Raw genomic sequence first — 14,359 nt, forward strand, 5'->3', positions numbered from 1 at the left:
GCTGAAAGTGCACGTGCGCCATGGGTCTGTGTCTTTGTGCTGCTGGGCTCCAGGGGTCCCCAACAACAGGGGGCAGGGGGGAATGTACTCAGCCTGTCGGTTCCAGGGTCAGGGCTGGGAGCTGGGCAGTGGGAAGCCTGGGCACGCTCGAGGTGTTCCCCTGGGCAAGTTTGTCCTCCCCGGGCCTCAGTTTCTCCAGTGAGGAATGCCGGATCCACCTTCCCTCTGGGGTCCTTTCTGCATCTGGACAAAGACCTAGGGCACGGAAAGAAGAGAGCGGGAACCCGACACCTGCTCACAGCCTGGCACATGCTGGGCATTTCACACACACGGGTGTTAGCCCCAGGGTCAGATTGGTCAATGGAGGCTCAGAGATGTTCAGGGATTTGTCCCAGGTCACACCGCGCCTGGCACATGGGAGGTCCTGAATAAATGTTGGTGAACCGACCCTATCTCTGGGGCTGACCCCGAAGCTGGCTTCTTGCCCCCATGCTTTGCTACGCAGAAAGGAAAGCCTTGTGGAAGGCAGGCAAATTGCCAGGGCGGGCGGGGGGGTGGGTCGCTTCCTGAGCCTGTTTGCACTCAGCCCGGTGGTCACTGCGGGCCTTCTACATCACTCAGCTTCCAGCTGCCTCTGCATTAAGCACCTACTACACACCAGGCCTTGTACTGGACCCTGAGGACACCAAGATGAAAGGGACAGGCTTTCTGGACCATATGACCTTTGACCTAAAGGGAAAGTTCTGGAAAGAAGGAGAGAGTTCGTTGCTGGGGTCAGGGTAAGAGAGGGTGCCCTGGGTAGATGAGGACAACAGGGAGGGGAACCTGGGACAGAGGTCAGGGGAGCCAAGAGCAGGAAGGTGGCCTCAGCCAGGAGCCTCTCCTGATCTTTCCGAAGATATTTAACCACCACCCGGGGATCCAAATGAAGATGAAATGCCACCATTGTAATGCTACCAATTTAATAAGACTCAGGTGAATGGACGCTTCCTATGCATGGGCTCTGCCAGTCACAATCATGTCCCCTTAGTGCCTGGCTTAGAGGCCTGAAAGCATCGTTCGTCAGACACAACCCAATTCTAGAAACTGAAGGGGAAGTGGGTACACGTGTCTTACAATCAGCGAGGGAAAAGTTAGAGCTTCCGCAATGCAGAAGGCCTCACATGACAGATGGCTGTACCCTGGGACCAGGGGTCTGGCCTCTCTGAACCTCAACTCCCCATCTGTAAACAGGGTGATAATCTGCTCTGCATACCCACAGGGCTCTTGGAGGCCTGATGGGCCTCCTTGGTGAAACGTGAGGGCTCGATCCATGTGGGGAGCACAGCCTGGCCCCAGCCTGGAGAGCGTCCTGGAGTCTGGGCGGTTCTGGGCACCCCATCTTGACCCTTCAGTTCCTGCTGTACTCCATCCCCAGGCTTGCCTGCCTCCTCCCCACTCCCTGACACAAGATAGGAGAGGACCCCATGTACCCTGGAAAGCTCTCTGGCTCAGGCCCCGAATCTTTCCCTCACTGTCTGTGTCAGTGGCCCCCGGCCTCTCTCTGGGCCTGTCTCCTCAAGTAAAGGAGTGAGCCGAGCTGGTCTAGAGGGGGCTTCTCAATCCGGCTACACAATGGGATCACCTGCAGGCTTCGAGAATCTGGTTCAAATGGCCCGGGGTGTGGCTGGAGCATCTAGATTTTTAAAAATTTCCAGTGGTCATTCCAATGGTCTTTGGAGGCTGGGAGCCACTGGAATAGACTCTAGTCTTGCTACTTAGAGTGTGGTTGCTGGACCATTAGCTTGGGCATCGGCAGGAGCGGGCAAAAACGCAGAAACTCGGGCCACACCCTGACCTTGAACATCTACCTTTAACAAGATCCCCAGGTGGTTCATTTGCACTTTAAGGTTGGGGAAGCTCTGGTCTGGATGCCTGAAGGGGAGCTGGCTAGTCTGTCCTCAGGTGTACTTTCTCTAGTGGGTCTTTTACCTCCATTCCAAAAATAGCAGTCATTTTCCTTTCTTTCTTACTACAAGGATCTATTGTAACAAACTGAGAAGATCTAGGCAAGACTGAGAAACAAAGAGAAGGACAAAGAGAGAAGCCCCACATAAGTTTGGCCATTCACTACAGCAGAGGTCTGCACCCCTCTTCCCAGAGTGTTTGCCAGTGAGGCTGTGTCCCTTTGTGGAGGAGGCAACCTGTGTGTAGGGGGCATGGGTGTGTGTGTGTGTGTGTGTGTGTGTGTCAGAGGGTCATCATGGTAGTCGTGGCTCCAAGGCACCATTCCCAAGGAAGCACGAAACTTCCCCAGCCTCTTGGCCCTCCCCACTGTGGACCTGCTAGAACCTGCTAGAACCTGCTAGCGACCGGAAAAAGTCAAACAGGTGTCTTCAAGTTACAGCTTGTATGAAAACTTCTACTTGCAACCAGAATGAACTCTCTGGCTCTCCTGGGTCTCTACCTGCCAGACTCTGGGCCCTAGAGGAAGAGTGGGGGATGTCTCTTGCACCCTCATCCTGTGACAAGAATTCCTACTCCCAGGGCTGGGTCCGTACACAGGGTTCCTTTGTGCTGAGGGACACACGGGCCCCTCCAGGCAGAGGAGGTACGGAAATTGTAAAAAAAGTTCCCCTTCCTGGGTATATCTGCAGCCCAGCTCCTGGCCTGGAGTCTTGAGGACAGCTGGGTTTCAGCCACAGATTTCAGAGATCTGGGCACGGAGGCCTGCCCACACCGCCCCGCTGTGGAAGGGCTGTGGAGAGTCGCTCCCTGAAGCCCAGGGCAGAGCCGGTCAGCTGGAAAGCTGGGCCCTGCTGGGACTTCTGCCTCCTGCATTATTGATCCACTGCCTGGCCGTGGACATGAATAATTCATCCAGGGAAGGAAGCACTGAGGACTGCAAATTGGAGGCAGCCAGGCTCCTCCCACCTCGCGCAGCTCAGGGTTTACTCCTTTTTGCTTAATGGGCTTCCTGGGAAGCTCTGCTGAATCTCAAGTTTCTCCTCCTGCCCACGGGTGGGCCCAGGAAAGGCCCTGCAAGTTTGGGGTGGTTCTGAATCCGGCCTAACTACTACAGAGCTGCTTGCAGCCCGAGGTGACCCATCCTGCCCATGCTTCCTGCTGCTCACCCCCGAGGCTAGAGTCACTGGGCCTGAGTTTCCATGCTGAGCCCTTTCACTTCTCTGATGAGCTGGATCCTTATGCCTGATGGTCCTAACGTCATCCTGACCTGCAGTGCCTGCTCCGTAAACAGGAGCCCTTTATTGATGTTGATGCCATTTATGATAAATGGTGGCTCTTTCATTGCTGTCTGGGTCTTGGCGAAGGGCCGAGGGCAGCAGCTGGGAAGGGGTGAGTGCTGGATGATGGAGAAGTCTGCTTGGGGCAGGGTGCAGTCGGAGCCTCAGGGGTGTGGGGTTGGCTGTGGAGGGCAGGAGATGTGTATGTGTGGGGGGGTCATTACAAGAATTATTCAAGATTCCTCCAGGGATTTTCCCTCTCTGACCAAACTTTTCCAAACGACAGTTTCAGGGCCCCCAGAGATGCCTGGGAAGGGCAGGGGGACTTCGGGGTTTGCAGTCCACCAGCTCATCCCTGACACTGTGGGTCTTGGGCTCAGTTCTGGTCCCTGTTTCTATCGAACACATGTTTATGAAGGGTAACGTACAGCGTATAATCTCAGACCAACCTCGGGTGTGCAAGAAACGTAATTTCTCCTTTGCCCCCATGCGTCCTGGTGGTCCGTTCAGATGTCTTTCCCCTTTCCCTGGGGATTACAGCAGGCTGAGGTGTTGGGGACTGGGGTGGCAACCGTCTGGTCCCTGCAGATGGCTGCCGAGTCAACCCTCCCCTCCTCAGGCTCCGATCTCACTCCTCTGCTCCTCCGCCCTCTCCTATGTCCACGGATGGTTCCATTGTCTCCTCATTGAATCCACTAAGACATGTCTTTGGTCGAGGCCCTCCAAACACCAGTGTACACAAGACAGGGTTCTTTTTTCTCATTTAACAAGAAGTCCAGAGGTAGGCAGCCCAGGGAGGTGCAGTGCCCCATGGGGTCATCATCCAGGTGCCTGCCGTCTTCTTGCTTGACTATCCCAGCCTGGAGCTTTTCCCCTTACGCATTCCAGCATCCCACCTTCTGCATGGCCACAGGATGGCTGCCAGGGCTCCAGCCATTCCTGCTAGCGAGAAGGAGGAAAGGGGGAGGGCCAAAAGGGCCAGTGAAGGCTGGATGGGCTCCATTTTAGGAGCTTTCCTGCAAGTCCCATCTAGTGACTTCTGCTTTACATTCTTTGACCTCAGCTGTGTCACATGGCCACCCCTAGCTGCAAGGGAGGCTGGAAACACAGTCTTTTTTTTTTTTTTTTAGATTTTATTTATTTATTTGAGAGAGAGAATGAGAGAGAGAGAGAGTACATGAGAGGGGGGAAGGTCAGAGGGAGAAGTAGACTCTCTGCTGAGCAGGGAGCCCGATGCGGGACTCGATCCTGGGACTCCAGAATCATGACCTGAGCAGAAGGCAGTTGCTTAACCAACTGAGCCACCCAGGCGCCCCTGGAAACACAGTCTTCTAACTGGCTATGCTGCTGCCCCCAGGAAAATCAAGGTTCTGTAAGGAAGGAAGGGAGATTGGACACTGGGCAGCGACCAGGGTTTCCCACCACCTTTGCTCTGTGGGCTCCAGATGGCTCTGCCCCAGGTGCTGCTTGCCCACACCCACTGGCAGTGTTCGTCTTCTCTGGGGCCCTGTTCTCCTTCCACCTGCTCAACCAGAGGAAGATGCTCAGAGCCCCTCTGTTCTTGCATCTTATAAACCCACTCGATAGCTGCGCTGTGTGCCCCTCACCACCACCACGGGAGCTCAGTCTGTGGGAAATGGGCAAATAGGACCCCTCCCCGCCTTTCTCACTTCCCTTCTGACCAGAGATTCTTGGGGTAGGAGCCCTGCTCTGACTCGTCTGACATTTATTCTTCCAAATCTATTTCTTAAGCCCCTAGTCCTTTCAAAAGACCAGGCTTTTGAAACTCACAAGCCAAGAACTGGCTCCTTTTGCTTCCTGCTTCTTCCTGGATTTTTCCTAGGAAATGATGATTCGAAGAAATACAAGAAGAAAGGAAAATGTGGTAAATATGTCCAAGTAATACTCTGCCACAAATACACTGAGCTGAAGGCTTTTCCTAGTTATGTGAGCGGCCTTACAGGAGCAGAGCGGGTGTGGTCTCTGCTCATAAGGAAGGCAGAGACAGAGTCCGGGCTGTGTGAAGATGGGGGTAAGCAGAGGGAACCCCAGCAGCGCTGAGGAGGGGTCAGAGGCCTCCTTGCGGAGCTGAGCTCTGGGCTGAGCTGAGTGCTGGCGTGGGAAGAAGAGAGGGTGAGGAAGGGCGTCCTAGGGAACAGCCTGAGCAAAGACCCAGAGGTCTGGAGGGGCGTGGTCTGTGCCACAGAGAACACCATGCTTTTGGACAGCCTGGGAGGGGTGACAGCAGACAGGTGGGGAGGACCCGACCGATCACTGGAGTCTGGGAGTGGCTGCCTGCGTCCAGGACTCCATCCTTGAAGACGTTTGCTGTTTCTTGCTTCTGTCTTAAGTGGAGCCTGTCCCTAACTACAACGTCTTTCTAGTGGGGCCTGACTTCTCACTGAGCTATCTGTCTTCAAGTGGCCAGGTCAGAAGCAGATGCTTCCTTCTTTTTGCTTTTGTTCATCTTCCCGAGGGCGCTAGGACAAAGAGCTAAGATGAGCAACATGAAAACCAGCATTATTATTACTATTACTACTATATGTGCAGCTAGTTGGCCGTTAGTAATTGCTGAAAAGTACAAGTTGCTTCTTTCTTGCTTTGAAACAGTATTTGCAACATATGTTCAGACTTGATATTTTTCCTTTCCTTATCACTCAAAGTGAATCATAAATAAAACATAGTGAGAAATCCTCTAAGTTGGGGATTGGCAAACTTTTTCTGTAAGGGGCCAGAGAGTAGTCCTAAAGGAGCCATAGATAATACATAGAAATGAATGAGTATGGCCAGGTTCCAATAAAACTTTATTTACAAAAACATGCAGTGGACTAGAATTGCCCCATGAGCCATAGTCTGCCCACCCTTGCTCTAAACCCCCTCAATATATTAGTTTCTGTGGCAGAGACTAGCTTTTTTTTTTTTTTTTTCTTTTTTTGGCATGGGCCAAGGACTAGGTGGGAAAGAGCTGGGTTCATCATACAGCAATGTCAGGAAGGCCGGTTACCGCACCTGCTCCTGCCTGGTAGGTGATTAATCCCTAATTATAGGTAAATCAATAACAGTGGAGGGGTGGACTGATTGCTCATCCTATGATGATAAAACCCATCATAAACACCAGTTAAAGAAGAAGGAAGGAGAAGTCAGATGATCAGTATCTACACTGGAAATAAACATGGACTCTAATTCCAAAAGGTGTTACCGCAAACTCCCATGTGCCAGGCCATGCGGTGGGAACTAGAGGTGAGGGGGAGGAAAGAAATGCAACCTCTGTGCTTCAAGGAGCTCCTGGGGCCTCCGGGGAGGCGTGAGGAGCCAACCATCTGCTGGAGACTCAGTGACCACCCAGGAGGGAGACAATGAGGCAGGCAGGGTGGCACGCCTTGATCCCGTGGCTGGGAAAGGGGTCTACAGAACAGGGTTCTATCATCAAATAGATGAGGAAAACACTGAATTAAATAAGGCAAAGAATAGGCGCTTGACTGGAAGACTTCTCAGAGCCTTGAAGACGCTGACCTGCGACATGAATCTCCAAGAGAGGCTAGAGATGCGGTATTTCCTAAAATTAATGCACTGACAAGCCCTTTCTTTGAGGAGCATTTTCTTGCAAACCTACTTTAGATTCACAGAGCCGAACATTTCCCTGTGTTATTAAAGACTCTTTGTGAACATCCTTTTTAGTGGCTGTATAATATGTATAAGCCATCATTTATTTCTTTGCTTCTCTTATCTCCCATTGCTGGGCATGGCTCCCGCAGGCCACCAGGACCGGCAGCCGAAGCCTCTTCCTCCCATCATATTTGCCTGGAGGGGCAAGGCGGGTGGCGGAAGTCAGGAGCTGGACAGGTGGGTGGCTGGGGGTCGATTAGCCCACAGTCTTGTCTCAGTTTCCTCCCATGTCTCCAAAGTTTCTCCGTTTGTTTTCCCTGGATGGAGAATTTTCTTCTAAGCATGTCTTAATTTGCTTTGAATTCTAGGTTCCTCAAGGACATTTTTATAGGGATACCCTTGTGCACAGCAGCCTGTCAGAGGCTGACGTTTCTGGGTGAGAGGAGTGGTTTTCCTGGGGACCCCCCCCCCCGCAAGAACACAGTGAGCAAGAGGAGCGTGCATGGCCCAAGGGCCAGCATCCCAGAGGCCTCTCAGTCACCACGGATGCAGTCAGCAACGCTCCTCCACAACATCTTTGTGCTCCCCAGCCCCGCTAACCTTCATTCTTTAACATTTTTTTTAACATAAAAACGATACAAGTTATACACCCCAAAGTGAAATCGGCAGGCACCCCTGGAGAGGGAGAGACGCAGCCTCCCAGGTTTTAATCCATAGGCTTTGTATCCTCAGACTCTCACAACAAGCACTTATCTCCGTATTACTCTCACAATTTATAATTTAATTTTTTAAAAATAGGAATGTAGGAGGGAGGAAACAGTCTTCCCCATAATCCATTAGCTGAGGCAATCAATGTGAATACCTGAGCATTTTTTTCCCAGGCTTCCAGAAAGGAATTTGTTTTCGATACACAGCAAGTTGCCCGATAGTGAAAGGGCTCAGCTAAGGGCCCTGGGCTCTGGAGCCGGACGCTGCAGGATTAAGTAGCAGCCCCCTTCAATTTCCTGCAAAATGGCCTCCTCGCCCAGCCTCACCTGACTGAAAACAGCACCACGTGGGTGGGATGCGGTGGCTGTTTTCCGAGGGGCTGGAAGCCCAGAGAAGCTCTCTCTCTCTCCTTGTACTGACTGGGCTGATCTACAGAAAACCCCCCTCCCTTGGCCTGGGCATCGCCTCCAGGGACCTCTCCAGGCTTTACTTCTTCCGACCTTTGCTTCAGATTCAATTCTTGCTCTTGGCCCCCGACCTAGAACTGGATGCTTCTGTCTGGCTCTTGTCTCAGATCTTCTCTCGGCCCCTGCCCCAGTTTCCCTTTGCTGGAGTCCTGCCCTCCCATTGCCCCAGCTGCAGGCAGATACCTCCTCCTTCCCCTACTGAGGTCAGAGGCCCTTTTCTATTTGCCAAGCTTTCTGAGGGCCTGTGGCCGTAGCAAGATGTCCACATAAGGGACAACTTGGATGCTGGAAAGTCCATGTCATGGGATTCAACCTGGATTGGCCCTTGTGGTTTCTTTATGCCCCTCAAATGACCTCATAGCTCTCCCCAAACCCATCCATCTGTGGGGGGCTTTGGGAAGCTGAGGGAAGTCCCAGGCCAGGCTCCCTCTAGGGTCTCAGGACATTCCCTGGAGACAGAGACACGCGGTTCCAGGGCAGGCCAGCTTGCCCTCCCAGAGGAACCAAGCACAATGAACTCATGTTTTGATCATGGCCCGTGGGAGCTGCTCTCGTGTTGGTTAAACAGGCAGGAGGTAAACAGGCGCTGAGGAGACCAACTTGGGCTCCCTGTGCAGCGGGTTTCATTATAATGACGACAGCCTCAAAGGTGGGGGTGGGGACAGGGAAAAACCCCTTACCACCCCCCCAGCTGGGTGTGTAAGGGCTCCCTTGTGCTCCCTCCGGGTGACTTCTTGGGAGTGTGCAGTTGTTTCTTCCTTTCTTAATTTCATTCTGATTACAAAATTAATACAACTTCATTGTGACAGACTTGGAAAATGCAAAAGTGTCATGAACAAGACAGAAATATCCTGAAATTGCATACTCTAGTCACTCTCTCTCACATTCTGCAGGCTTATTGTCAGTACGGCACTTACCATCCTCTGAATTCATCTTACTGATTTATTTGTTTTGCTTTTTTACTGTCGATTTCTCCCCCGCCACAATCTTAAATCTTTTTTTTAATTTCAATTTTAATTTTTTAAAAAGATTTCATTTATTTATTTTAGAGAGAGAAGGAGAGCACAGAGGGAGACAGAGAGGGAGAGGCAGACTCCCCACTGAGCACAGAGCCCTAAGTGGGGCTCAATCCCGGGACCCTGGGATCATGACCTGAGCTGAAGGCAGATGCCCAACCGACTGAGCCCCCCAGGCACCTCTATTCTCCCTCTTCTTCCTCTTCTTCTTCTTCAAAGCATTTGCTGCCGGGTTTTGGTTTGGTTGGCTGTGTGTGTGCAGTGTATGTAAGTTGAGTTGCACAGAAGCCCAAAAGTCTGTCTTCAGTCTGTCTTGTACCCAGTTAATGCCCAGGGCCCAGGAAAAGGCTGGGCACAGAGGAGGTACTTTATTGCATATCCGACAGATGAATGAAAGCAGGGCAATGTGTAGGTTTTCACTCAGTTGTGATCACCCACAGGAGATGGTAGTAGGCCGGGGAGGGTAGAAGTTCACCGATTGTAATGGTTCACTTCAAATGAAATCTGTCAATTGCACTTGCTAATTAAAAATAAATTTCCCCACCTCTCTGGGTCTTTGCTCTTTCGAAACCAAAAAGTATCATAGAGCAGCTTTTGAGACGACTGTTGCACCTGCCATCTCCCACCAGCAATAGTTCACAAGTGTGATCCAACACAACAGCTCCTGACAATCTGTAGTTTAAAATCCAGCAAGGTCTTTCTGTTCACCAAATCCAGGTTCTTTCCCAGCTGCCTCCTCCGAGGCTCTCAGTCTTCTTTCTGGTCACTTAACAGCCGTCAGCTCTTACGAAACCAGAATACGAGAACTTCACAAGCCAAAGCATCATTTTAAATGCGAGGCCTTAGAGTTTTCAACTCTGGATTGCTGCTCATGTTTCTGGGGTTTCTGGGGAATCTGTTCCTAAAAGTTTCCTCCAGCCCACTTCTGGCCCCAGTGGCAGCTCTGATTGGCCCACCCACGTCAAAGGCAAAGTCCTGCCTGCCAGAGGATCCTCCCTGAAAAACTCATGCCCCAGCAGCTGCAGGCCCGAGAGCCCTCTGCCCCAGGCTGCCTCCGTTGCTCAGGGGAATCTCCCAGGGCAGATCAGGGGTGCAGGGAGGTGGGGCGTATGTTTGGGGGAAGCTGAGTCCTGGAGGCTCATTCTCAGGAGGATACTTGATCCTGCAGGGAAGGAAAACCACCTCCCTTGAGCCTTCTCCTGTCTCAAAGAAGGAATTCAGTGAGGCAGAAATTAAGAAAGCCCTCCATCTGGGGACATGGGCATGTGTTTGGAGAGAACAGACATGAAGAAGTCACCTCCTTTACAGATGGTTAGTAGAGCACACAGATGAGTTAAATAGCAAACTGCAGATTTTCATTTTCACTAAAAACTTCAGTCTCCTGGGGATGCCTGGGTGGCTCAGTGGGTTAAGCATCCGCCTTCGGCTCAGGTCATGATCCCGGGGTCCTGGGATCGAGTCCCACATCGGGCTCCTTGCTCTGCGGGGAACCTGCTTCTCCCTCTGCCTGCCACTCCCCCTGCTTGTGCTCTCTCTCTCTCTCTCTCTCTGACAAATAAACAAATAAATAAAATCTTTAAAAAAAAAGCTTCGGTCTCCTTCTTAATGCCAATTACCAAATCATAAGATCCTCAATGCCACTCCCAGAAGCTCTATTTTAGACGAACAAATCACATTCAACTAACATTTACTGAACATCTACAATGTACCACTTACTTTCCTATATACTCATTTGATCCCCATGACAACCTCTTTTAAAGGGGAATTCGTTTTCCCATTTTACAGATGAGAACACAAAGGTTTATAAATGTCCAAGTTACTGTGATTACACACAGCCAGGAGCACTGCAGAATGAAAATGACATCTTTGGCTTTGACCCTGACAGCAGAGAATCTCTCCTCAGTTTTTTTTTTTTTAAAGATTTTATTTATTTATTTGACAGAGAGAGAGACAGTGAGAGCAGGAACACAAGCAGGGGAGAGGGTCAGAGGGAGAAGCAAGCTTCCTGCGGAGCAGGGAGCCCGATGTGGGACTCGATCCCAGGACCCTGGGATCATGACCTGAGCCGAAGGCAGACGCTTAACGACTGAGCCACCCAGGCGCCGCTCTCTCCTCAGTTTTAAGCCCACAGTGTTTATTCTTTGTTTTTAATTGTAAAATACATGTAACATCAAATTTACCATCTTACTCATTTGAAAAAATGAAACGCTTCATGAATTTTCATGTCATCCTTGCGCCGGCAACATGCCAATCTTCCCTTATTCCAATTTTAATCTACGCGCTGCCGAAGCAAGCACCCGTCTTAGTCATTTTTACGTGTACGGTTCAGTAAGTAGTGTTAAATACATTCACCTCTTGGCAACCACCACCACCACCCATCTCCAGCACTCCTTTCATCTTGCAAAACTAAAACTCTGCACCCATTAAACATTAACTCCACGTTGCACCCTCCCCCACCCCGAGTCCCCTGGCAACCACTTATTTTCTATTTTATTTTCCGTCTCTAAGAATTTGCTCTAGGTGCCTCATATAATATGTGGAATCATACAGTATTTGTCCTTTTGTCACTGGCTTCTCTCAGCCTTAATGTTCTCAAGGTTCATCCATGTTGTGGAATGTATTAGAATTTCCTTCCTTTGTAGGGCTAAATAATATTCCGCTGGACATACATAATGCATTTTGTTGATCCGTTCATCCATCAATAGATACTTGGGTTTCTTCCATCTTTTGCTTCTTGTGAATAATGCTATGAACATCAGTGTATGCATAACTCCTAGAGACCCTGATTTCAATTCTTTGAGGACATATACCAAGAAATGGAGTTACTGGATCATATGCAAATTCAGACTGACAAAGCCAAGTGTTGGTGAGGATGTGGAAACTGGAATATTCCTATCTCGTTGGTGGGGGTGGAAATCCGGTACGATCACTTTGGAAAACTGTGACAGTGTATCCTAAGGCTAAGTATTCTAAATATACTTATAAACTTATAATCCAACAACCTTACTCCTAGGTATATATAACCAGCAGAAAAGTGTACATATGTGTCCCAAAACCTATGTTCAACGATGTTCAGAGCAGCCCATTTTGTAATAGTTCCAAACTAACAATTATCCATCTACAGTAGGATGGTTAAACAGAATGTGGGTATCCATACAAAGAAATGCTCCAGAGCAATGGTTCTCAGGTATTTGTGTGCATTAGACTCACCTGGAGGGCTTGTTAAACTACTGATTGCTGACCTCCAGCTGTCTGTCCCCTGCCACCACACAGAATAGATCTCACATTTCTCCCCCTTAGCTGCTCTTACCATTGTTGAAGACAGCTGCCGCCACCCCCTGCATATTCTCTCCTCCTCCACATCAGCAAGAGCAGGGACTGAAGAAGTATAAGAGGTCTGGTTTCTGACCATTAGTACAAACTCAAAAATCTCTCTTCTGTCAGGTCAGCTCCGCACCCCTGGATTTGTTGATATGCTTATGAACGTTACCTCCCATAACTCTGACAACATAATTAGCACACAATTATGATGCCCATCTTTATCCTTGTTTTGTAGAGAAGGAATTGACCATTAACTGGGTTAATTGCAAGGTCCTACTGCTAGACAAAAGTAGAGAGGAGGTTCAAACCCACATCTTCTGACTCTGGGTCTAATGTTCCCTCCTCCACAGTCGGCCATGCCCCCAGAATGCAAGGCATGCCCTCCCTCTTTCCCATCTATCCAGGTGCTACCAAGTTCCAGCTCTAAGGCGAGGCCCCCTTTCTCCAGGAAGCAAATACTGCAACCCAAAGCAAGATGGTCTTGCCTGATGTGAATATAGTATTGTTTAGCACCTAATGTGCTTCTGGGCATTAGAAGCTCAGCCCTGAAAGAGCGCCTTCAGGCAGTGTCTGCCGTTTCCGTGGCTAATTGGCTGTCTAGGGAGGTGGAAGCAGATGTAGTGAAATGCTGATCTTTCCACCCTAATCACTAGGAGCGAGTTGGGATACTGCTTCCTCCGTGCATCAGCATTTCTGAAACAGCTGCTTATGACTCTGACAGAGCAAAGTGAGAAGTGGGGCCTCCCTGAGAGTAGCCTGTGGCCTAAAGAGATTCAGCACCAAGGGCAGCGACTCCAGCCCCACTGGAGGAGTAAAGCGCCATAAAAGCAGAGGCTCTCAGTCCTGGCTTCAAGTTGGAATAATCTAGAGAGATGAAAACAAAATTCCAATGTCTGGGCTCCACCCCAAGTCCAATTGGGGTAGATCTGGCAAATACGTATATATGTTAAAACCCCTCTTTCCCAAGTGATTCCAGTATGCAACAAGGATTGAGAACGGTCATAGTAACGAACCAACAAATAGGAGGGGGAGTGTTCCAAAGAACAGGCAGTGACCATAAGACTTAGAGTTTTATTTATTTGTTCTTATTTTTATTTATTTTATTATTATTTTTAAAGATTTTGCTTATTTATTTGTCCGAGAGAGAGAACAAGCGGTGGGGAGGAGCAGATGGAGAGAGAGAGAGGGAGAAGCAGGCTCCCCGCTGAGCAGGGAGCCCGATGCAGGACTCGATCCCAGGACCCTGGGATCATGACCTGAGCCGAAGGCAGACACTTAACCGACTGAGCCACCCATGTGCGCCTATTTTATTTATTTTTAAAAGATTTACTTATTCATTTGAGAGCAAGTGAGCAAGTGGGGGAAAGGGCAGAGAGAGAGGGAGCGAGAGAATCTCCAACAGACTCCTTGCTGAGTGCCTTGTCCAAAGCAGGGCTTGACCCCACCACCCTGAGGTCATGCCCTGAGCCCAAATCAAGAGTTGGATGCTCAACTGACTGAGCCACCCAGGCTCCCCAAGACTTAGAGTTTAAATGGAACCTTCTGGGGGAGGTCATTTAGTCCTCTGCAGCCCTTCTTCCATGAAAACTATTCTCGGTCGACTCTAAATGGGCGGGCACTACTCTCTCTAATCTGGCGTCATCCTCCTTGGGATCCCTTTTGTTTATATCCACAAGAAATAGCCTAGACATTCTTCATGGCAAATTGGAGAGCTCAACTAGGTCCAATTCAAAACACACACACACCCAGAAAGAAGCCAAGAGGCTGCAGATGTCTTGAGAATTGGCAGAATGTTTCCTTCTTTCAAGATTTTTAAAAAGAAAAATCAAGTGTTGCTCAGTTATCTATAATGGAGTAAAAACTGGAAACCACGTTAGAGTTAAAAAGTACAGTGTTGGTGGGGCCCCTGGGTGGCTCAGTCAGTTGAGTGTCTGACTCTTGATTTCAGCTCAGGTCATGATCTCAGGGTCATGAGATCAAGCCCTGTGTTGGGCTCCGCGCTGGGTGTGGAGTCTGT

The 14,359-nt window shown here is 49.9% G+C and overlaps 1 non-coding gene across 1 annotated transcript; it reads right to left on the minus strand.

Annotated features, from left to right (window-relative positions):
- Window positions 1–11,215: 11,215 nt before the first annotated feature.
- Window positions 11,216–11,318, minus strand: LOC112808486 (U6 spliceosomal RNA). Its single transcript, XR_003204361.1, has one exon. It is a non-coding gene; the product is annotated as a U6 spliceosomal RNA (small nuclear RNA).
- Window positions 11,319–14,359: the final 3,041 nt, after the last annotated feature.

Source organism: Callorhinus ursinus, unplaced genomic scaffold, assembly GCF_003265705.2.
Source record: "Callorhinus ursinus isolate GAN/ISIS: 27379988/994484 unplaced genomic scaffold, GSC_fseal_2.0 scaffold34, whole genome shotgun sequence".
NCBI lineage: Eukaryota > Metazoa > Chordata > Mammalia > Carnivora > Otariidae > Callorhinus > Callorhinus ursinus.